Source organism: Lutra lutra, chromosome 7, assembly GCF_902655055.1.
Source record: "Lutra lutra chromosome 7, mLutLut1.2, whole genome shotgun sequence".
Lineage (NCBI taxonomy): Eukaryota > Metazoa > Chordata > Mammalia > Carnivora > Mustelidae > Lutra > Lutra lutra.
In genome coordinates this window covers 26,126,240-26,152,662 of record NC_062284.1, presented here as the reverse complement: position 1 = coordinate 26,152,662, position 26,423 = coordinate 26,126,240, and the positions used below count along the sequence as shown (strand labels likewise).

General features: G+C 36.9%; 1 protein-coding gene and 1 pseudogene across 2 annotated transcripts in view; both read right to left on the bottom strand.

Annotated features, from left to right (window-relative positions):
- GABRG3 (gamma-aminobutyric acid type A receptor subunit gamma3) overlaps positions 1–26,423 on the bottom strand; it is a 723,796-nt gene that overhangs the window by 95,591 nt on the left and 601,782 nt on the right. The window lies entirely within an intron of this gene.
- Positions 19,707–26,423, bottom strand: part of LOC125103745 (glia-derived nexin-like) — a 223,922-nt pseudogene continuing 217,205 nt past the window's right edge.

The following is a 26,423-nucleotide window of genomic DNA, read 5'->3' as shown; positions in this document are numbered from 1 at the left end:
AAAATTAAACCCTAGCATACCCCTGCTTTCTGATTGTGTATTGTTCTGTGAAATTATTGTCACCATAGCTGGGATACTTGCTCTCTTTTAACTTGACAATGTTGGTTTCAAGGCACGAAGACTCAGACCCAGACATTTCTATGAAGTAGCCAGACCTTTTACTTGGTCATAAGCCACTGTACTGCTTGCTTTATCTTCCTATTATATTATCATAATCAGAAAAAGTACTTTGTGCTGTAATTCTTTCTTTTAATTTGTTTTATTAAACAGCTTTATTGAGGTGTGACTCAAATACAAAAAACATGCACAGCTCAGTGGTTTTTAGTATATTCTCAGAGTGGTGTAACTTTTATAACAATGTAATTTTAGAATATTTTTATCACCCCAAATGAAACCCCAGACCCACTAGTAGTCAATCTCCATTCCCCTTCCTTGCCTGAATTGCACACATCACCTGTTTCATCCAGTTCTTGGCACCCACTAATATATTTTCTGTCTATATATTTGCCTATTATGGACATTTCATATAAATTGAATCACATAATATATTATCTTTTGAACTGATGTCCTTCACTTAGCATAATGTGTTTAAGGTCACTCATATTGCAGCCCTTGTTAGGATTTCATCCTTACTTATTACCCAGTAATATCCCACTAAATGAATATACCAAATTTTGCTTATCCATTTGTCAGTTGATAGGCAGTGAGTCCACTTCTATGCTTCTATGAATAATGCTGTTATGAATGTTAGTGATTTGTTTTTTAAGCAAATAAGGACTTCACATATCTTTAGGATGAAAGGTAGTTTTGCAACTTGGAGCAAGGTTTCCACTGAATTAAGCTATTACCTTCCCACAGAAACTAGGAGATTGGGATATTATCTTTCTTGGTTATATGTTAAAGAAATGTTTCCCAGATCCTTAAGAAAACCTTTAAAAAGATTTACGTCTTGTTCCAGAACAGATTTCCTTTCCCTTAATCCACACTTGTTTCTCCTCCATTTTTCTATCTAAGCAAATAGCAGTGTTTGTGTACCCACCTAATTGCTCAAGAGTTAAAAACACTTCTGTATGAGATTTTGTGCTGACATAGTTTTCAGTTTCCTTGGGTATGCAAATAGGAGTGAAATTGTTGAGGCATAAGGTAACTCTATACTTAACATTTTTGAGGAACTGCCAGACTGTTTTTCAAGGCTATACCTTAAAATCCTACCAGCCATGCATGAGGGTTCCAATTTCTCCATATTCTTTCCAACATTTGCTAATAACTGTCTTTCTAATTATAATAGCCATAGTGGGTGTGAAATGGTACCTTGCTATTTAATTTACATTTCCTTAATGACTGATGATATCGAGCAATTTTTCATGGGTTTATTGGTCACATATATGTCTTCTTTGGTGAGGTATCCAGATTTTTTATTCATTTTTTAATTGGGTTATTTGTTTTACACTGTTGAGTTTTTTTTTTATTTTCCAATGAAATTTTAAAAATTTGTTTATTTTTTAAATTTCTTTTCAGTATTCCAGAATTCATTGTTTATGCAGCACACCCAGTGCTCCATGCAATACATGCCCTCTATAATACCCACCACCAGGCTCACCCAACCTCCCACGCCTTCAGTTTGTTTCTCAGAGTCCACAGTCTCTCATGGTTCATCTCCCCCTCCAATTCCCCCCAACTCACTTTTCCTCTCCATCCCCCCATGTCTTCTGTGTTATTTCTTATGCTCTACAGATAAGTGAAACCATATAATTGACTCTCTCTCAGCTTAACTTATTTCACTCAGCATAATCTCCTCCAGTCCCATCCATGTTGATACAAAAGTTGGATATTCATCCTTTCTGATGGAGGCATAATACTCCATAGTAAAGAAAAACAAAACTGGGGGCATCACGTTGCCTGATTTCAACCAATTCACCAAGAGAGCATGGCACAAAAACAGACACATAGACCAGTGGAACAGAGTAGAGAGCCCAGATATGGACCTTCAACTTTATGGTCAAATAATCTTTGACAAAGCAGAAAAAATATACAGTGGAAAAAAGACAGTCTCTTCAATAAATGGTGCTGGGAAAATTGGACAACTATGTGTAGAAGAATGAACCTCGACCATTCTCTTACATTATACACAAAGATAAACTTGAAATGGATAAAAGACCTCAACGTGAGGCAGGAATTCATTCATTCATCAGAATCCTAGAGAAGAACATAGGCACTAACCTCTTCAACATTGGCCACAGCAACTTCATTCAAGATATGTCTCCAAAGGCAAAGGAAACCAAAGCAAAAATGAACTTTTGGGACTTCATCAAGATCAAAAGCTTCTGCACAGCAAAGGAAACAGTCAACAAAACAAAGACGCAACCCAAGGAATGGGAGAAGATATTCACAAATGACAGTACAAAGGGCTGATATCCAAGATCTATAAAGAACTCCTCAAACTCAACACACACAAAACAAATAATCATGTAAAAAAGTTGGCAGAAGACATGAACATACATTTCTCCAAAGAAGACATATTGTTGAGTCTTAAGAATTATTTGTATATTTTTGGGACAAGTCCCTTATCAGGCATATGTTTTACAAACATTTTCTGCCATTCTAGGCTTATCTTTTGATTTTCCTGCATTTTTGAAAAGTTTTGCTAGTTATGGAATTATTGGTTGCCAATCTGTTTCCTCCAACATTTTGAAGCTCTTATCTGTCTTCTAACCTCCATGGTTTCTGATGAGAAATCATCAAGTTGACTCTGCCTGCTGTGGATGGGTATGGTTCTCTGAGTTCATTGGAGTTTCTTGAGCTTCTTCTGGTCATTATTTTTTCCAATAATTTTGGCCTTATTTCTCTGCTCTTCTCTGGGACTTCCATTCACTGTATATTGGTAATTTTCCTGATATATCACAGGTGTATGAATTTCTACACATTTTTCTCCATTCAGGCTTCATTTTGTTTCTCTTACTGGATAATCTTTACTGGCCTATCTTCAAGTCTGCTGATACTTTCTTCTATTTCCTCAAATCTGTTGTTTGTAGCTGCCTAGTGACTTTTTTATTTCAGTCATTGTACTTTTTAACTCCAGAATTGCAATTAGCTTCTTTTTAATAATTTCTATCTTTGTACAGATATTCTCTATGTAATGACACCTAGTTGTCAGATTTTCCTTGCCTTTAATTCTTTGGACACTGGTTTATTTTAGTTCTTTTAATGTATGTAGAATAGCAGACTTAAATTCTGTCTAGTACATCAACATTTGGGAGTATTCAAGGATTATTTCTATTGACAATTTTTATTCCTGTTTATGTGATATGCTTTGCCTTTTTTTGGTAGGTTTTGTAATTTTTCATTGGAAACCAGACATTTTAGATAATGCATTGTAACAACTCCAGTATCAGAACCCTCTCTCCACTCCAGAGGTGGTGGTTGTTCTTGGATTTCTGTTCTTGTTTTTGTTTTCTTCTTGTTGTTTATTTCCTTAGTGACTCTTCCAGGCTAATTTGTAAATCTGTATTCTCCACAGTGTGTAGACACCGAGTTTCCTGCTATATTTTGTTGTTGTTGTTGATTTTATGTTCTTGTTTTCAAGCCTGGTCTCCTAGGGGTCACCTTTGGTTCATTATAATTTAGTGGTCAGCCAATGATCAGTCAGAATGTTTCCTTAAATGCCATGCCTGTATTTTTTCTACCTCTGCCAAGGAGATCTGTGTGTCAAGGCATGACTTTAAACTTTAAACAATTTACAAGACAGGCTTAACTTTAATTTTCTGTTTGCACTATTCATCCAAGCAAGAGGTGAGTGACCAGGGCTTTCTCCTTTCCTAGGTCTTTCCTGGGCATGCATATAGCACTTCACATGTGCGCAAAATTCTTATAGATCCCTAAGAATTTGCTGGAGCTTTTCAAATTTCTCTGTATTTAGGTCTTGCTTTAATTTTTTTTTTTTTTTGGAGGGGGGAAGGTGAGGCTGGTCTTTTCTTTAATTGAAAGAAAATTGATATCACAAACAGGCAGATGTAACACGTCAGAAGATTTCCATTTTTTTCTAATGATGTCCTGGTGAAACTGCTTCTTAAATTTGTTTTTTTTTAGCTGTGTTGAGCTCTGAGTTGAATCAAATGACCAATAACACTTTGGGAATGAAATTTTTCAAATACTGCTAGTTTTGACATAATATTGATGGTGCTCTTGGTATAAAGCTCTTACTCTCCATTCATTGTGAGCCTGCAAATCTTTCAGAACTACCATGCTACTGAGGTAGAGGCAGAGAGAAAGGGAATGGTCCTAAGCTGACATGTACAGGCTCTGTTGCCCTTCTGAGATTCAGATGTTTCTCTTTGATAGAAAATTTTCAGTTTTTTATATGACTTTGGTTAATTTATGGTATTCTAAAATGGTTGATTTTAGTTGCTTTGCCAGTATTTTCACTGGTTTTGTGGAAAAGTGGTCACTGAGATCCTTACTCCACCACTCCAAAGTTGATCTCCCTATACCATAATTCTAATAACAATAATAAGAGCAACAAACAAAGGCTTCTATTTATTGCATGCCACCAGGCTCAATAGGACTTTTTTTTTTAATATTTTTATTTATTTATTTGACAGAGAGAGATCACAAGTAGACAGAGAGGCAGGCAGAGAGAGAGAGAGGGAAGCAGGTTACCCACTGAGCAGAGAGCCCGATGCGGGACTCAATCCCAGGACCCTGAGATCATGACCTGAGCCGAAGGCAGCGGCTTAACCCACTGAGCCACCCAGGCGCCCCTCAATAGGACTTTTAGCTACATTTTCCATTTAATCTTAATCCTGTTGTAGACTGATCGGAGCACTGTAATGTTAAATAACTTATCCAGTGCCACACAGCTCATCCTTAATGAAGCTACAGAACAAACCCAGAGCCTTCTTGCAACTCCATTCTACCTGATTTCTCCTTTTACAAAACTTCTATTTTTATTTCTAATTCAGAAGGCTTCCCATTGTATCCTCCCTGCCACAAATAAATCAATACTAATGTGTTGATAAATGTATATGTAATACCTTCAATAAAATATATTTATACTTAAGTTCATTATAGTTTTCCAAAGATATATGCAATGACTTGAAATAACAATGGTAGTTGGGATTTCAGAGAGAAGGTAAAGTGGGAGGAAATTTTCAGTATCTTACTTAGCTACTAAATTCTCTTCTATGTTTCCTCTTCCTACACATAATCATCATTCATATCATTGCAGTTATGGTCATCATCATCATCATCATGGTGATCATAAACTTCCCCAATACTACCACCACCACCACCACCTCCACCACTATCATATTGTTGTCACGTATAACTGCAATTATGTGCCAAGCAATGTTCTAAGGTCAAGGGGCCCTTACTTGCAGGAACCCTTCCAAAGTTCTGGGCAGGGCATAGAAACTTTTTTGGGGGGGTAATTTTGAATCATTTAGAGAAGGTCTCTCATTCCCATTTGTTTTCTCTCTCTTGGTATTTTTCTTGTATATCTGATATAATGAACTTCAACACTTTTGTATAAGTAAATTTATCAATCATTTCTGTATTTAACTTTATATTGATGTTTAAGTAATGCTTCCTTAAAATATATTCAGATAAGTATTTCTAAAATTTAATTATAGTTATTTTATAGTTTTATTATTAATTTTATTAGTTATTCTCAACTTATTTTGAATAGGTTCCTTCTACTTGAATGTCAGTTTTCTGTATGTGTACATGTATGTGTACATGCATGTGTGTGTGATTTGTGTGTACATATGATATTAACACTACTTGATGACAATATTTTAAAGACAAACATACCCTGTGGTTATGAAAATAAAGTTTTCATATCAACAAAGTTAATTCCTAATCTTCTCCATCAAACTGCCCAGCTCACTTCATGTTATAGTGATTTTACCAAAGTTTGTATTAAGAGTCATGGCAGTAGCAGATATGCTTGCTCTCCAGGTTCAGTCCCTGGCTGCCATGATGGAAAAAGACTCTCTTCAGGCCCTCTGTGTGTATCCTATAAAACAAAGTATTTCCTTCCTTCCTTCCTTCCTTTCTTTCTTTCTTTTTCTTTTCTTTAAGATTTATTTATTTTTACTTGAGAGAGAGAGAGAGAGAGAGAAAGTGCAGAAGGGAGGGGGAGAGGGAGAGAGAGAATCTCAAGCAGACTCAGCACTGAGCACAGGGCCTAAGGTGAGGCTGGATCTCATGACCCTGAGATCATGACCTGAGCTGAATTCAAGAATCAGACACTTAACCCGCTGAACCACTGAGGTGCCTCAAATAAAGCATTTTCTAATTTTTGAAGCTAGAAAACAATATTAAGAAAAAGCTAAGGCAAAGATTTAATCTTTACTGGCTTTTTCTATTAACTGTTGCTTTGTTGTTTCATTAAAACAAAGATTTTTTTTTTTTTTTTTAGCCATAAGTTCTTTCACATACACATGAGATCTAGCCTAATACTTAAATTGTCAGTTCAGGTATAATATACTACAGTATCTTGCAGAAATCAAAATCCTTGCCATAACCATATATTCCTTGGGAAACCAAATCTGATCAATCTTTCTCACTTGACCTGTTTGATCTGCTAATTGTGAAAACATGAAAATTCTTTTTCCTCACTTCATGTGAAATACATAAAATTAGGCTTGGATTAAACAATCTGACCAATCAGCTTATTATATTGAATAGTTAACATATAAAGTAATCAATGATTCATGTACCAGACATTCATTACTTCAGTGGCTGGTCAAGTTTGTCATGAAGTTTATAGTTCCTTCTAACACAGATTTGACAAACAACAATATTTCACAATTAGATAGCATTTTACTCATAAAATATTCACTTTGCAAGTTGTAATTTTCAAAGCCATGTGTATTTTTCTCCTTTTTCATGGTTTCACATTTTCTTTCAAAACAATTTGGTTCCCATAGAAGGACAAATGGAAGGTTGTAGAAAGAGAGACTGTGTGAGAAAGCATCGGGCTGAGTAGAAACACAGGAAGTCCTACCATACCTTTAATAATCAGATATTGTTGGTGCTATTTAAGCCCATCTAGAGAGTAGAAAATGAAGGAAAACATCCTAGTTATTTTTGTATGGTAAGTATAACAATGATATACAGCCTGATAATGGATGCACAAGAAAAGCAGATCTCACTTAACAAATACTGATATAAAACTTCAAATAAATTACTAGTAAACAGTCTCAATCAGCATATTATTTTAAATACATATGATCTAACGAGATTAATAGGATGGAAAGAGTGCAAATTCATGAATGCAATCCATCTGATGTTCATCTCCATAGAAGGCAAAGATATTTGATAAAATGTAGCATGTATTTAATAAAAAACACTCCATAAAGGAGGACTTAAATGATATATCATAAATATGTATAACTGTTCATACATATATGTATATACATAGTCTGCATATATTACTGGAAACCAATAACTTATTTAAAGGAAATACTAGAATACTAGAAACTTTCTTTTTCCTTTAAAACAATGTCCATTATCTTCACTATTATTTGTCATTGTATTGGATACATTAACCAAAATATTTCTAGCAAAATAAATAAATAAAATTAAAAAGTCACACAAATTAGAAAGAAAATATTGTTTTGCGCCAAGACACAGAATAATAGACAAACTAACACAAATGATTTTTTTTTAGCTATCATAAAATAGCCAGTTATAACAACAAAAATGTGAAATTCTATAAGAGGCAATCCATAAGTTATTATGAGACAAAAGTAAACCAAATAAGTGAAACATGCCATGCTCTTGCATAGGGAGACTCAACAATGTAAGGGTTTGAATTTACTCAAGTTAAATATATACTTTTGATGTGATCTCAATTAAGATCATTTGCTTCTTTTTTTTTCCTGTTTCCACACAAGTTGATTATTTGTCAGTTTTACTTGAAAGAATAATAAGTGTGAATTATCAGGAGAAATGCAATGAGGGGAAATAATTTTTCTTTTTTTAAGACTATTTAATATGATAAAGACTACACTAAATACAATTTTGGAATTGGTACATAACAGCCCAAGGGAACAAGACAGGTGAGATTCTCTTGGAATTAGTATATGATGAAGGCAGCAACTTAGATTAATGAGGAGGAGGGGGTTTATGATCTGTGGAATCCATTTGAGAAAAATATAAATTGGGTGCATTCTTATACCATACACTAGGATAAATCAAAAAGGATCAGAGATCTAACTGTGGAAAAACAAAAACAAAAACAAAACAAACAGAAAAAATGTAAGTACTATAATAGAAATAGGAATGAATTCCTTCACAACTTTGGATGTTAAAAAAGTTTCCTAACAATGACTCAAAAATCCAAAAACAAGGGCGCCTGAGTGGTTCAGTGGGTTAAGCCACTGCTTTCGGCTCAGGTCATGATCCCAGAGTCCCGGGATCAAGTCCCGCATCAGGCTCCCGGCTCCGCGGGGAGTCTGCTTCTCCCTCTGACGTTCTCCCCTCTCACGTTCTCTCTCGCTCTTTCTCAAATAAATAAACAAAATCTTAAAAAAAAAAAATCCAAAAACAATTAAAAAACATACTTGTAAGATTGGCAATATAAAAAATGATTTAACAATCAACAGCAAGAAGTATTCTTAAAGGAAAGTAAAAACAACAAATGATAATTTGAGAAAAATATGGTTAATATAACAGAATCAAAGTACTAATTATACTGATAAAGAATTACATGTAAAAATGAGAAAAAGTAAGACCAAAAATCTGATAGTAAAATCTGTGAATAGGGACGCCTGGGTGGCTCAGTTGGTTAAGCGGCTGCCTTCGGCTCAGGTCATGATCCCAGCGTCCTGGGATCGAGTCCCACATCGGGCTCCTTGCTCAGCGGGGAGCCTGCTTCTCCCTCTGCCTCTACCTACCACTCTGTCTGCCTGTGCTCATGCTCGCTCCCTCCCTCTCTCTCTCTTTCTAACAAATAAATAAATAAAATCTTTAAAAAAAATAAAATAAAATCTGTGAATAAACAGTTAATAAAAATGGACCATAAGTTGATAAAGAGACCAAATCTCATTCCAAAAAAGAGAAAGAACTAAAAGTTGCTGGGAGCCAACAAATTGTACTGAAAATTGATAAATAAAGGGCAATATGCATTTTTATGGGTACCCTTTAAGGACTGAATTTATGCTAAATAAATGCTGATTACAAAAAGTTATTTTTTACAGATGAACCACAGCTAATGAATGCAGGAAAAAGTGGTGTGATTAAATTATGCCCCTCTGCAGCATCTGAGGGCTCTGGGAGTCTGTCTTAACATCACTAAAGAAGGACAAGCCGACATTATGTTCCTTCTGCCATACTGTAATCAAAATTATACAGGACTGCCTATGAAGTGTTCTAATATTAAGGCTTTAGAACTAACTACCAGTTTGTAAGAAATGTGGGGAATACATGACACCATGAAAATACGATCAACCAAACCTAGGATGTGTGAAACTTGACAGGCAAGATGGCCTAGTTCATGTCTAAATAAATAGAGGGAACTTGTATTCGTTAAAAGAGACTTGAGGGGCGCCTGGGTGGCTCAGTGGGTTAAAGCCGCTGCCTTCGGCTCAGGTCATGATCCCAGGGTCCTGGGATGGAGCCTCACATCGGGCTCTCTGCTCAGCGGGGAGCCTGCTTCCCTTCCTTTCTCTCTGCCTGCCTCTCTGCCTACTTGTGATCTGTCTGTCAAATAAATAAATAAAATCTTAAAAAAAAAGAGAGACTTGAGAGAAATATCAACCAAATGTACTGTGTAGACCTTGATTGATACTGATTTGCAAATGACTGTAAAAAAAATCTGCAAAAACTGGCCTTAGATTGAGTGTTCTATGATATTAAGGAATCATTATTAACTTTGTGTGATAATGACACTTGTGCATATCTGTTAGAGGCACCTAAGGCATTCTTTAACAAATGAGAGGAGGCATTCTAAGATGAAAGAGCAAAATGTTGATGTTGGGTAACTATAATTTGGGGTTTCATGGCACTCTTTCCCTTATTTAAAAAAAAAAAAAGATCGGGAAATGTTCATACAATTTGTAAACTAAAGCTTATATTTAGCCAATAAAATAGCCATTGGGAGCCTAAAAGGTTTATCAAAAGGAAAATATATGGGCATGTCAAAAACAGCAATACCAGCAGCCCTACAGCCTGGAATCAAACTCTGCCTTTTATATGCTCTAAGGCTTTGATCCCATTAAGTGAGATACTTTCCAAGTCTTAGGCTCCTAATTTGTGAAATGTGAAGAAGGTAGATAGGAGTCCTAGCCCCTAATAGTGTCAAGGCACCAAGGACTGCACATAATTACATGTTATAGAGTGAATGTTTGGTTCTCTAACACCCCATCAAATTATATGCTGAAGCTCTAATCCCCAATGTGTTGGAGTATGGATGTGGGACCTTTGGAAGGTAACTAACTTATGAAGGTGGAGCTCTTGGGATTGGTGTCTTTAGAAGAGGCACTAAAGACACGGCAGTGAGATCTGTAGATCAGGAAGTGGGCCATCAGAAGACACTAAATTTGACACTTTGATCTTGGACTTCATGTCTCTGGAACTATAAGAAATGCATGTTTATTGTTTAAGCTACCCATTTTACAGAATTTTATAATAGCAGCCCAAACTGACTAAGAGATCATATGAAGTACGCAGCAGTGTTCCAGGCCATGGTAATTACTGAATTAATGTCAATTGTACTTTTTATTGTGGTGCCAAATATAAAATAAAATTATATCCTTCATTCAAAATATTGCCTTTGAAAAGTTCTTCCCTCTTTCTGTTGAGCTGTTCAGAAGGCTTTCCATTATGGGTTTCCACTCCAGGTGACAAAAGGAGGGAGGGTGAGTAGCTATGCCAACTGTCAATATGTTCGACCTTGGAGGATGCTGTTTTGCATGCCCCTCTGGGGGGCTTTTCTTGTGCTTTCAGCTTAGGACACAATGGGTCAAGAGGCAACAGCCTTAGAGAAAAATTACACTCTGCACAGCCTGTTGTCTAGAGAAAAGTGATATTTGTTTTGAATGATGAGAGTAAAGTGGTAGCTTTCTTATCTGTTGCATTTGACCTACTTTGAGAAATGTTCAGAGGTGAAAGAACACCATTGATTTAAAAGATGTAATAAGAAGCTGTTTTTAAATTTATTTTTGTTTCTAAGCAAGAAAAAATAAATTCCACTTTGACAATTGTGATCAATTTCTTGTCTATGGTTGTTAATGTAGCCAACTATAATAATAATTTTCCTGATGCTAGGAGAAATGTTATTTTCTCAATGCAAATATCACAAAAGTACTCCAGAGGTGGGGGGGGTGCTTCAGGCATCAATGGCAAATTTATTACTGTCAGAGTAGGAGGGCACAGAGATTAAGAGATATTGTAAAGTCTATCAGGTAGTCTAGGGGCTACTGGACATTATGGGTCTACCAGGTACTGTTGAGACTACAGAATAATTTGTAGTCCCCTGGATATTGTAGAGTCTACTAGGTATCATAGTATCTGCTGCCAGGTCACAAAACTATGTCCACTGTTGGGGCGCCTGGGTGGCTCAGTGGGTTAAAGCCTTTGCTTTCAGCTCAGGTCATGATCCCAAGGTCCTGGGATCGAGCCCGGCATCGGGCTCTCTGCTCAGTGGGGAGCCTGCTTCCTCCTCTCTCTCTGCCTGCTTCTCTGCCTGCTTGTGATCTCTGTCTGTCAAATAAATAAATAAAATCTTAAAAAAAAAAAAAAAACTATGTCCACTGTTAAAAATCATTCCAGATTCTTCCTCAAAATTTTTCATCCAGAAATTTCTCAACTCAATGTGGTCCAACATTCAGTGGCTGTTTTTTATTAAATAAGGTCCCTTGAATTGAAGTTTGTAGGTTATTTTTTCCATCTAAACACATTGTTTACCTACTTCCTAGATAATAGACAAGCCACTCAATCTCTTGGGGCTTTATCTCTTTAAATATGATAGGATAGGGATGACAGAATGGCTCTGTTGGTTAAATGTCCACCTTTTGCTCGGGTCATGATCCCAGGGCCCTGGGATTGAGTCCAGCATCAGAATCCTTGTTCAACAGGAAGCCTGTTTCTCTCTCTGCCTGCTGCCCCCAACTTGTGTGCACACTCTCTTGCTCTCTCTCTCTCTCTCTCCCCCCCGCTATCTCTCTGACAAATAAATTCAAATCTTAAAAAATATATATGATGGGGTGATCTAGGATACTTTTTTTGAAACACTGGGTTTTTGAAATCATTATATTGGATCATATCCATAATTTTTTAATGAAATACAGTAGAATAGAAAAGAACATATCAGAAGCCATCATACATTGTCCCAAAAAATATTATTTTGTGCTATTTTCAGTACACAGATATATGTGTACATGTCCTGATTCTGGAATGGAAATTGTATTTTACAGGGGGGATTGGTGTGAAAAGTAAAAAGCTCCATCCAGAAATGTTTTCAAGCTCAGTACCTTCGGAAGCAGGGAAGATAAATGAGAGAGGCCATGGGTGAACTGGGACAAGAGGGTGACAGAGACCTATAGCACACAGCTCTATCTAGAGTAGTGCCTACCCCCTGAATTTGCCAGAGTCACCAAATATTTGGCCTTCCAAAAAAAAGTAGAAATATGTAATTTTGTTTAAAACCTCCTAGCTTCTAAATGTTGACAACTTCTCCTCCTCCTCCTCCTTTTTCTTCTTCTTCTTCTCCTTCTTCTTCATCTTCTTTTTCTTCTTCCTCTTCTCCTTCTTCTTCTTCATCTTCTTCTTCTTCTTCAGCAAGTCAAGATTTTCTATGGAATGGATGTTTACCCTTTAGGGAATCAGTTGGTAAAAGGTAGAGGATTTCAAATTGTGTTTCCCTTGGGAGACAGCAGTCCTAAGTCTTTTGGGAAGTTAATAGTCAACCAGAGACCCTTAGTCTTATGGTGTGTGTGTGAGTGTGTGTGTGTGTGTGTGTGTGTGTGTGTGTGTTATTTTTAAAGGTTTCTTAGTTTCAAAAAAGGTGAAAAAAACTTTTTGTTTGTTTATATATTTATAAAAACATTGTAAGAGCTTTCTCATCACTGGTGTACTTGAAATCTGTGGTTCCAGTGACCACGGGGCACATTATTCAAGCTGTATGCTGAAAGTAACTCATCAGTTGCCTAGAAATCATAATCAGTCTTGATGATTAAGAGATTGAAAGCTTCCAGAAGTTTCTTTTTTCAGATAGGTTTGATAAGTCATACTGTATATGTATGCTTGTGTATTCATATTTTTAAATCTAGTGTCCATATACTTCCTCTTAGTTTGCTGTATAGTGTTTCTTTTCTTTCTTGCATCTTCATTAGAACTTTCACACCCTTGTCATGATGGTGTGAGATGATAAAATGTCCATGTGAGGGGAAGAAGTGAAGGGAAAGATGTGGGCATTTGGTTGTGGCATTAGGTCACTACCAACCCTCAATTGTACCTTTTGTATTTTTTTTTAAATTTTCTTTTCTCAGAAGAGTGTCATCAATCCTTAATCTCACCAGATGGAAGACAAATGAGCCCAGTTGAGGTGTGCAGGGGCTAGTGTGGCCACACGAGTTTGACACTCCACCCACCAAATGAATGGGACCACATCTTCTGACCATCCTTATTTAGTGCAGTCTGAGAGGCATCCATGTGTTCTGTGCCTGGGAGTATCTGTGTATGTGGCTTCTGAAGTCTTCCAAGGTTTTACCTACTCACTACTTACAAAAATTCAGCTACTCACAAAGAATTACCCAGTAATAAATTTGAAATTATTAGCTTTATTGTGCAATTTTAATATCCTACATGGTTTTTTAAAAAATAAAAATAATCTCCTTCAGTCCCATCCATGTTGACACAAAAGTTTGGTATTCATCCTTTCTGATGGCTGAGTAATATTCCATTGTATATATGGACCACATCTTCTTTATCCAGTTGTCTATTGAAGGGCCTCTTGGCTCTTTCCACAGTTTGGCTATTATGGACATTGCTGCTATGAACATTTAAAAGCATGCTGGCACAAAATGGGAGAAAATATTTGCAAATCATGCATCTGATGAGAGACTTGAATCCAGAATATATAAGAACTTTTACCTCTCAACAATAAAAATACAAGTAGTCTAATTAAAAATGGGCAACAGGTTTAAATAGATTTTTTAAGGAAGATATGTGTATGGCCAATAAGCACAGGAAAAGATGCTCAACATCGTTAGTCATTAGGGAAATGAAAATCAAAACTAACATGAGATACTGTTTCACATACACCAGTGTATGTGCAATTAAAAAAAAAAAGAAAGAAAAAAACAGCAAGCATTTGAGAGAATGTGGAAAAATTGGAACCTTTGAACACTGTTGGTAGGAATGTAAAATTGTACAACTTATATGGAAAACAGTTTATCAGTTCCTCAAAATGTCATATACTTCCTGGTATATACCCAAGAGAAAAGAAAACATATGTTCACATCCAAACCTGGAAACTAATGTTCCTAACAGCAATAGTCATAATAACCCCAAAGTGGAAACAACCCAGCATGTACCAACTGATGATGTAAAAATAAAACTATATATTGTATGATTGTACTTACATGAAATGTCTACAATGGGCAAATCTAGAGAGACAGAAAATATATTGATGGTTACTTAGGGCTGACAGGAGAACGGGGAGTGCCTGCCTAATAGTACAGAGTTTCATTTGGGGTGACAAAAATGTTTTAATTTAGGTAGCAATGATGGTTGTGCAAGTCTATGAACATACCAAACATTGCTGACATGTATACTTCAAACTAGTAAATTTTATGGTATACAAAACTCAATAAAATTGTTATTAAAAAAAAAGTCCTAGGAGTACCATAAAAATATAGTTCTCAGACCTCCAATAAGTATTTGGGGGCACCAATGCATGAGTGAAACTGGCCCCTTTTTCACTAACAGATGGCAAGCTGCATGTGAGTGATATGAATAAAGACTCAATAAATCTTAAATTCTAGTTATGAGAAGGGGCTGTGGATTTGGTGATGTCAAAATTGAGTTCACTCATTGGGATGGGAGGCAGGAGAGGGAAGTTCATTAAATAATGTAGTAAACACCTAGTTTTCCAAGAGCAGCAGAAGAGCTGAAGCTATTACTCTAACCTTTTCACTTAATTTTCCTGAAAAGTTTTGGAAGTGTAGAGCTGCTCCTAGCAATCCCAGAGAGAAGTTCAGGAATGGTGCATAGACTCAGGAACATGTCTCAAGATGTGTGCTCAGGTGTGAAGTGCAGACACCTCTGACTCCAAACAGCCTCCTCTGCTGCATCCTAAATGTGGCCACCAGTATGCTCATTGCCCTCTCCAAAGTGCTTGGGGAATGTGGAATGTGGTAATGAGGCAATGTGGAAAGGGGTAAGCATCATCACATAGCTGTGATGGCTATTCCATGGCTGGAATGTTTTATTTTTGCAGATTTTCTGAGGATCCTGGGATCCTTTTGGTTGGAAAGAGCCTGTGCAAATGAGGGGTCAGGCAGTTGAAGCTTATCGTCATCACTGTAATCTTCCCCTGCATTATTGTTAATATTAAGATCCCTTCTCCACTTAAAACAGCAATTATCAGAACAATTATACAGAAAAACTCACACCATTGGAATTCTGATCGAAATATCTTAATTATCAGATTAATCATGGAAGACATCTTTGCAATAGCAAGTCTTTTCTTTCAGGAACATATTCCTCGCTTAAAGGACTTATTTTAGGTTCTTCAGTAGAATTTTGCTGATTTTCTTAGCCTATGTCTTGTGCCATTAATGTTAAAAAAATGTTCCCATAATGTATAAATTTGCTTTTACTTTCATTTTCTGTCTAATAAAGAGGCATTTTTCTTTTATATTTTTATATACGTATTGATTATACAAATAAAAGCTGTTAAATGTTATGTATTTATTTTTTACTGAGCCCATTTCAAAACTTCTATTAATTTTAATCATACAGTTGCATGCATTATTTTTTCAGGATATATGGTCATTTCATCTAAAAATGATAATAGTGAAATTTCCAAAATTCATGATACTTATTTTTATTTTCTTCATATAATTCACTGAAGCAGTGTTAACATCCCTGATGCTTGCTTTGTGTCTGGCACCTGGTATTTCTCCCTGTAATGCATGCTTAGGGTTTTATTTTTTTGTTTTTATTTTTTTTAAAGGAAGGGACATTTGAATCTTTTTATTTATTTATTTATTTGACACAGAGAGAGAGAGAGAGATCACAAGCAGGCAGGCAGACAGAAAGAGAGGGGGATGTAGGCTCCCTGCTGAGCAGAGATCCCGATATAGGGTTCAACCCCAGGACCCTGGGATCATGACCTTAGCTGAAGGCAGAGGCTTAACCCACTGAGCCACCCAGGTGTCCCCATGTTTAGGGTTTTAATTGAAATATGCCACTGAATTATTTTATTTTTTAGTTTTTAATATGTTTATTAAATAAATTATTTTCAGAGATAGTCCAATGTACCACCATCACATTACTGAAATAAGTTCTAATCAGTTGTACTGTTCAATTAAAAAAAAACTTGCTGTATTAAGCTTGTCAGTAAATTATTTAGAATCTTTGCAGCTTCAGTAAAATATTAGATTGTGGTGCACCATGGGTGCTACATTTTAACACAAAGGTTAGTTGAAAATTCTATAGTCATGTGATAGCAGAAGTAAGATTATAATAAAAGATGATTCCAACATTGCATTTTTAATTAGAATAATAAACATTGTTTTTTAAAGTTGGCTAGAATTCACTCTAATACTATATATACAAATAGTTTCTTTTTTTTTTTAAGATTTTATTTATTTGTCAGAGAGAGAGGGAGAGAGAGCGAGCACAGGCAGACAGAATGGCAGGCAGAGGCAGAGGGAGAAGCAGGCTCCTGCTGAGCAAGGAGCCCGATGCGGGACTCGATCCCAGGACGCCGGGATCATGACCTGAGCCGAAGGCAGCCGCCCAACCAACTGAGCCACCCAGGCGTCCCTACAAATAGTTTCTTAAAAATAACTTTTTATTGAAGTAAACTGAAAAGAGAAAATGTCAAAAGTACCCATCTTGATGGATTTACAAAACTTATTGTGCCCATGTATCTAGTGTTCTAGTCAGGAGATAGAATAGTGCAGATCCCCCAAATTTCTGGCAACCTCCCCAAGACTAATTCATCACAAGGGAAACTAAAATCTTTATTCCCACAACATTAGCTACCTCGTAGTCTTATTTTAACAATCACCCACACCTTGCCTTCTAATCTGGGCTTCCTTTTACCACCTCTATTAATTGCTTTCCTGATGGAATTGTAACCAACATCCTGCCTCTGATACCACTGATTAATTTCTCCCGTCTTTGTTCCTCAGGTGAGAACAATTAGTATGCTCACCTTTGTGTCTGGTTGCTTTTTCATACTTTTAAAAAATAGTAGCTTTTTGTGAATCATTCACTTTTCTTCAGTTATTGGTCCTTAGTGTTTTCTTTTTTTTTCCCATTTTTTTCTTTTTTAAATTTATTTTCAACATAACAGTATTCATTGTTTTTGAACCACACCCAGTGCTTCATTAGTGTTTTCTAATTCTTGGACCAATTTTGGCCATTTATTTTTTGTTAGAAAATTATGGATAATTCTTCCATTAAAAATTCTTTTTTCTAAATTTCTCATGTATTTCTTTTATGGTTTTAAATAAGTATCATTTCTGTATTCTTTCATAATCTTAGATGTTTTTTAATTGTTCTGTATTGAATTTGTTGTGGTTAGTTCCTTTTCTTTGTTTTCTTTCAAATTCAGAACGTTGGCTGATTGGTTGTTCTACTCTTTGTTTCCACTTTATTAGGTACCTGACACCACTCTCAGTGCTGCAGAAACAGCAAGGAATGTGCCAAACTACCCTCTTTCCTGGGCTTCTGTTCTCTAGGGGATGAGACAATAAGCATATAGAGGTAGATGGAGAGACAGACTGAGAGGGACAGGTGGGCTTGCGATGTAAGATAATCAGGAGGTGAAGAAAGTGCTGGAGAAACTTTGAGGTTTTGGACAGCATTAAGGCTGTGAACAAAGAAGGGCAAGCATGGTGTGGTTCAGAAAGAATGGGAAAGAATATTGGCAAGATCAGTGAGCAGTAGTAGGAGCAGCAAGTGGCCAGTGAACATGGTAGGAAATGACCTAATTAATCAACAGTCAGAAAAATAAAAATAAAAGCAACAATTGAGATTTACTTTTCTTATGAGATCAGTGTGATAACACCCAGGCTGGTAAAGGTGGTTTAAAAAAAAGGGTCACTTACATATTATTAATTAATATAAAATCATGGAATGAAATGTGGCACTATGTTTTAAAGTAGCAAATGTCATAAATTTTGACTTGTGAATTTTTTTGATAAAAATTCATCCCCAGAGAAGAAATAATAATAGTAATAAATATTTATTGCCATGCTGTTTTTAAAGGTGGAAAAATTATCCTCCATCTATGTTCTTGATTATAATAAAACTGTTAAAAAGAAGGAGGTAACACAGCATGCGCTGAGTTGGAAGTATGCCCATGGCCCTTTTTTTCAATTCTTCTTTAATTTCCTGGTTGACCCATTCATTCTTTAAAAGGATGCTGTTTAGTCTCCATGTATTTTGGTTCTTTCCAAATTTCCTCTTGTCATTGAGTTCTTGCTTCAGAACATTGTGGTCTGAAAATATGCAGGGAATGATTCCACTTAACCGACTGAGCCACCCAGGTGTCCCGGGGGAAGGAAAATTTTGTAAGAGAGGATGTTGGTGGAATCAAACTATGAGAGCATGAAAATAGTGAGTATGGAATGCTGGAACCAGAGAGGAGAGGCAGAAATATGATAGAGACAGGGCAGTCAGAGAAAACAAGTTCTTGGGGATCCTATACTCACAGCATCCTCCTGGAGAATTATATTATTCCTAGCCTGGGTGCCACAGAAACCAAGAATTCCTGTAAAAGACTGTACAGCCTAGACTCTTGTCATTGCCTCCTCCGTTATAAGCAGCAATTTGCATCCATCTAGCTCACATAAAAAATAACCTCTGGAAAATAAGCCTAGATTTGGGTTATTTTTTTGTCAAAGCATAAGGAGAAAGTGAGCTCTTCTCAGTTAGGATACTATCCTGAGAGACACATTTAATTGCTTCCCAATCGCTGATCCAAAGAAACCACAAGGAATCGATTGCTCCTCAGCCAGATAATGAAATTGAGCTTGCATTTCCCCAAATCATGAAACAGCTGTGGAAAACCTCTCAAGACTTGATAAGCATGTGAATGAGCATAGGGATGCAATTTCAGGGAAAAAGCATTATATTCCCAGTAACCAAGGCTATATTAAATTGGACAATTTCAACTGTTTCAATCAGGGTGAGAATTGACTAGACAAATACATGTCAAAAAGTACTATTATTAAATGGTTCTGTGGTGCTTTCCCCCAAATTGTAATGAAGATAAACAGAATAATTGTCAGTGTGATTCACTAGGGTAGAGCATTGTGATGAGTCGTTTAGTTGCATTTGAAAAATAAGAGAAACATGCCCCTTATAAGCCACATTCCAGTGGGCTTGCCATGATCTGCATTTGCTTGCCCTGAAGATGTTAACCTGATCATGCTTCAGGCAGAGTACACTGGTCAGTGTCCAGCATGTGTCAGTAAAAAAGTCTGACAATGCACCCATGCTCATGGAATTCACCAGGATTACTATATTTTCCACCATCCTGAAGCAGCTGCTTCATAGAATGGTGGACTGGCCTCTTGAAGACTCAGAGGCAGCATCAGCTGGATGGCAATACCTTGCAGGGCTAAGGCAAGATTATCCAGGAGGTTGTGTATGTTCTGGATCAGCATCCAATAAATGGTGCTACTTCTCTGATAGCCAGGATTTATGACTTCAGAAATCAAGGGATGGGAATGAGAGTGGCACCACTCATTGTCTATGATCCACAAGCAAAATGTTTCCTTCCTGTCCCCCTGAACAGAGGTCTCAGTTTCAAAAGGTGGAATATTTCCACCAGGAGACACAACAGTGATCCCACTGAGCTGAAAGAGAAAACACTCACCCATTCACTTTGGATCGCTCATGTTTCTGAATCAACAGGAAAGGAAGGTAGTTACTGTGTTGGCTGGGATGACTGATCCTGAATACCATGGGAAGATTAAGTAATACCACACACCACAATGGAGTTAAAGAAGACTATGTCTGGAATACAAGTGATTCTTCATTCCCTGTGGTTAAGGTAAATAAAAAATTACAACTCAATCCAACCACGACTAGCAAAGGCCTAGACTCTGAGAATGAAGGATTGGTCATCTCATTAGGTAAAGAATCATGACCAAGTGAGGTGTTGTTAAAGGCAAAGGAAATATGGAGTGCATAGTAGAAGAATATACATATAAATACCAGCTGTGAACACATGACCAGTTTCACAGAAGAGGGCTATTATTGTCCAACGAGTAACTGTCTTCTTTATTTCATTATGAGTATGTGTATTCAACTATCTTTTTTCTTCCTTCTTTTACTCCTTTATGTAACATAAGATGTATTGACTTTGTATCATAATATTTAAGTATTATTAACTTTACATTGTAGTATTTAAGTTGGAGGATATCAAGAAGAGTAAGGACTTACGTCCTTTTATGGGGAAGAAGTTAGTGTGTTTTGGTTGTAAGTAGGATAGTTGTATCGTGACAGTTGTATCATGGTGTTTGTATCATGTTAGGAATTATGATTTGCCATTGTCTTTATTTGGAGATTACTTATGGTTTATGGCAATGTGTATGGATGCTATGTTGACAAGGGGTGGACTTATGATGGTTAATTTTTTGTGTTGATTGACAGGGTTAAGGGAATAGATAGATGTTTAAAGAGATAGCTGGCTAAACATATCTCTGGGTGTGTGTGTGAGGGTGTTTCCAGGTGATGTTAGCATTTGAATTGGTGGAATCTTAAAGCAGATGGCCCTCCCTGATATGGGCAGGCATCCTTCCATCAGTTGAGAGTGTGAATAAAACAAAAAGCAGAGGAAGGGTGAGCCCCCTACCTTTTTTTTTTTTTTTTTTTTTGGCCTATTGAGCTGGGACTTGCCTTTCCATCTTTCTGGGATTGGACTGGAAATTGCATCATCAGCTCCCCCTCATTCTCAGAACTTCAGACAGATTGAATTTCACCACCAGCTTTCTTGGCTCTTCAGCTTGCTTATGGCGGATCGTGGGACTTAGTAACCTTCATAATCACATGAACCAATTCCTACCATAAATTACTTTATACCCTATTGGTTCTATTTCCATGGAAAGTCCTGACTAATAGAGATGGAAGCTGAGATGCAGTGGAGTATCAAGAGGAGGGGGAAAGGAGTTTTAGGCCTTGTTTCTACACTTTCCTGAAAGTTCACAAAAAGGGGAAAAAAAACACCTTTTCACCAGCCTTGCTTTGCCAAGGTGTATCCAGTAATATCCCAGGAAAGAGCCCCGTAGTCCTGGCATCTGGAAGCTTTATTTAATGGTCGAGAGTTAGGAGATGTAGAATCTTCAGATTAGGTTCACACACACACACACACACACACACACATTTATATACAATGTGCACACACTCATACATACCCTACACACATACACACTTATGCAATCACACATGACATGCATACACATACGTAACACACACACATCATGTGAACACACTCATAATACATCACTCAAGGGGCACCTGGGTGGCTCAATGGGTTAAGCCTCTGCCTTCAGCTCAGGTCATGATCTCAGGGTCCTGGGATCGAGCCCCATATCGGGCTTCCTGCCCAGCGGGGAGCCTGCTTTCCCCCTCTCTCTGTCTGCCTCTCTTCCTAATTGCAATCCCTCCTGCTGTCAAATAAATAAATATATTTTAAAAATAAATACATCACTCAAAAACTCACATGCATACACCTATACACATACACAAACTCACCACATACACACATACACAAATAGTGGAAGATTAGAAGAGAGGAATTAGAACACACAGAATGTTCTGTAGCTGCTTACACTGATTTACTTTCTTGGATTGTTTATCATTCCACCTTTTGCCAGCCAAGATAATGGTGATAACCAGGAATATTAACAGTTTTTCACTTAAAAGGACCTTAAAAATTTAAGATTCCAGTAAAAGACAAAGGCTCCAATGAAGCAAATTCTTTTTTGGCAGTTTCAGACCTCAGGCACAGCGTTATTAAAATGAAAATGGAAAATGTATACTGAGCAACCATTAGATACTATAGTAAATGGGAATGATGCCTATGTTTATTGATGTCAAAGAGAATGCACTTAGAGCTAACTGCCTAAAGGCAGAAAGAAAAGATTAATAATGACCATGTAACATTCCAAGTTTACAGTTTATACAAGATTTAGTATAGAATTGGATGAACTCATTATTGCTTCCTGCAGGTGTTACTGTTTGCAATTTTTCACTTTGTCAACATATGTATAGTTTGATGTGAGAGCTGCTTTGCAAGAAGCAAAACTGAGCACTTTTCCAAATGCAGATAAGGATGATTTGCTAAGGACTGAAACACATGAATGGAGGAATAGATAGAGAGATCATAATGCAATAACCACTTGGCCATTATGATCTGAATACTCCAAGCAGTTAAATAACAGAGCCCAATGTGTGGGTTTCACCTTTTTGTGCTCTGCTAGTGTGAACAAAACATGATTATATCGGCAATACTAGGTGTCTGCAGGATGGCAACATTACTGAGCCATGTGGAACTTTGAGCCATTGGACCATGTCATTTTCTCTGCTTGGGAAATATTAACACCAGTGTCACCAGTGTGATCAATTACCCTTTCAAAGTTTCTTCATTTCTGAAGTAAAGTTATTAGAAATTCAGTACTCAATTTTTCTATATTTAGATGTCTAATACAGAAATTCCCAAGAAGAATTATAAATATCTCAATAAGGTGTGCTGCAAAATAGCTTTTCTCTCAGTTTTGTGTAGGGCCAGGGCAGATGATTATGTCCATGTCATATCAAATATGTTCAATTTTTCCAAAAATGCTCAAGGAAGTGCTGTGTTGTTATTATAAGAACATTAGGGGAATAACGAAAAGCTTATCTAAAGATGGACACACTATAGCTGCATAAACAAATGTCTCCCCCAAAATGACCTTGTGTAGGAGTTTTTCCTGTAACCATTGCCTGACCTGTTGACATGGCAGCCATCACTGTGGCTATCACTTTCAATATAGGACTTGAATAAACTGCAGAACTCAAGAGTTTTATGACAAGACCATAGGGAGAAGTACACAGACATATCCATGAAACAGAAGGAATAACGTAAGAAAAGGAAGAATAGAAGCAAATGGGGTTGGAGGACAAGCAGAGTGGAGGGAAACTTAAGAATAAGATCAGTGTTTCTCAAAAGAAGACATCCAAACATCCAACAGGTACACACAAAAGGTTCCCAATATCACTAATCATCAGGGAAATGTAAATCAAAACCACAAGGATGTGTCACTTCACACCTGTTAGAATAGGTATCATTGAACTTCTTGGAAAGATGGCAGAGTAGGAAGACCCTAAACTCACCTCATCCTATGGATGCAACTAGGTAACACTCTTATTAACATAAATAACCCAGAAAATTTCCTGAGGGCTGGCAGAACAAACTTCATAACTAAAGGTAGAAAAGAGACCATATTAAAGAGGGTAGGAAGGGCAGAGATACTGTAAGGAGCTAAAGGGACTCTTAGGCCTTCCAGGGGCAAGGGGGAGTCATGAATGTGGAGAAGGGTGAGAAACAGACTATTACACCATGGAGTCTACACAGGGAAGACAAAGTCCCATAATAATTGGCTTTGAAACCTGAATTTCATGATTTCTTACTACTAGAGGGACTTAAAGCCTAAAACTTTAAAAATCAGCAGGCTTGGCTATAGGAGATCCAGAAAGGCAATAGGAAACTGAGTCCTCACTTTTAAGGAAACAAAATAACAACAACAGAAAGAAAGAAAGAAAGATAGATAGATTGGTAGAAGAAAGAAGAGAAAAGAAAAAAAGCAATACAACAAAGAGCCTGTGGAGATATAGCACATAAGCAGCAGTTTGAAAAACATTTGAAGCATATGGGAGGGAGATTTATTTACTAATTGCAGAGTATATCCCAAAAAGACAGAGATCACTGGAAAAATTCTCTAGGGACAAAGCAGCTGGCAGATGCCATTTCCCTCCCATGTCCCTTAGCACAAAAATACTGGTCACCACAATGCTCTAAAGCTAGAACTCAATAACAAGAGGAAATTTGGAAAGAACCCAAATACATGGAGACTAAACAGCATCCTTCTAAAGAATGAATGGGTCAACCAGGAAATTAAAGAAGAATTGAAAAAAATTTATGGAAACAAATGATAATGAAAACACAACGGTTCAGAATCTGTGGGACACAACAAAGGCAGTCCTGAGAGGAAAATATATAGCGGTACAAGCCTTTCTCAAGAAACAAGAAAGGTCTCAGGTACACAACCTAACCCTACACCTAAAGGAGCTGGAGAAAGAACAAGAAAGAAACCCTAAACCCAGCAGGAGAAGAGAAATCATAAAGATTAGAGCAGAAATCAATGAAATAGAAACCAAAAAAACAATAGAACAAATCAACGAAACTAGGAGCTGGTTCTTTGAAAGAATTAATAAGATTGATAAACCCCTGGCCAGACTTATCAAAAAGAAAAGAGAAAGGACCCAAATAAGTAAAATCATGAATGAAAGAGGAGAGATCACAATGAACACCAAAGAAATACAGACAATTATAAGAACATACTATGAGCAACTCTACGCCAACAAATTTGACAATCTGGAAGAAATGGATGCATTCCTAGAGACATATAAACTACATATGAACCAGGAAGAAATAGAAAGCCTGACAGACCCAGAACCAGTAAGGAAATTGAAACAGTCATCAAAAATCTCCAAACAAACAAAAGCCCAGGGCCAGATGGCTTCCCGGGGGAATTCTACCAAACATTTAAAGAAGAACTAATTCCTATTCTCCTGAAGCTGTTCCAAAAAATAGAAATAGAAGGAAAACTTCCAAACTCATTTTATGAGGCCAGCATCACCTTGATTCCAAAACCAGACAAGGATCCCATCAAAAAAGAGAACTACAGACCAATATCCTTGATGAACACAGATGCAAAAATTCTTGCCAAAATACTAGCCAATAGGATTCAACAGTACATTAAAAGGATTATTCACCACGACCAAGTGGGATTTATTCCAGGGCTGCAAGGCTGGTTCAACATCCGCAAATCAATCAATGTGATACAACACATTAATAAAAGAAAGAACAAGAACCATATGATACTCTCCATAGATGCTGAAAAAGCATTTGACAAAGTACAGCATCCCTTCCTGATCAAAACTCTTCAAAGTGTAGGGATAGAGGGCACATACCTCAATATTATCAAAGCCATCTATGAAAAACCCACCGCAAATATCATTCTCAATGGAGAAAAACTGAAAGCTTTTCCGCTAAGGTCAGGAACACGGCAGGGATGTCCGTTATCACCACTGCTATTCAACATAGTACTAGAAGTCCTACCCTCAGCAATCAGACAACAAAAGGAAATTAAAGGCATCCGAATCGGCAAAGAAGAAGTCAAACTATCACTCTTTGCAGATGATATGATACTATATGTGGAAAACCCAAAAGACTCCACTCCAAAACTGCTAGAACTTGTACAGGAATTCAGTCAAGTGTCAGGATATAAAATCAATGCACAGAAATCAGTTGCATTTCTCTACACCAACAACAAGACAGAAGAAAGAGAAATTAAGGAGTCCATCCCATTTACAATTGCACCCAAAACTATAAGATACCTAGGAATAAACCTAACCAAAGACACTAAGAATCTATACTCAGAAAACTATAAAGTACTCATGAAAGAAATTGAGGAAGACACAAAGAAATGGAAAAATGTTCCATGCTCCTGGATTGGAAGAATAAATATTGTGAAAATGTCTATGCTACCTAAAGCAATCTACACATTTAATGCAATTCCTATCAAAGTACCATCCATTTTTTTCAAAGAAATGGAACAAATAATCCTAAAATTTATATGGAACCAGAAAAGACCTAGAATAGCCAGCGGAATATTGAAAAAGAAAGCCAAAGTTGGTGGCATCACAATTCCGGACTTCAAGCTCTATTACAAAGCTGTCATCATCAAGACAGCATGGTACTGGCACAAAAACAGACACATAGATCAATGGAACAGAATAGAGAGCCCAGAAATGGACCCTCAACTCTATGGTCAACTCATCTTCGACAAAGCAGGAAAGAATGTCCAATGGACAAAGACAGCCTCTTCAATAAATGGTGTTGGGAAAATTGGACAGCCACATGCAGAAAAATGAAATTGGATCATTTCCTTACACCACACACGAAAATA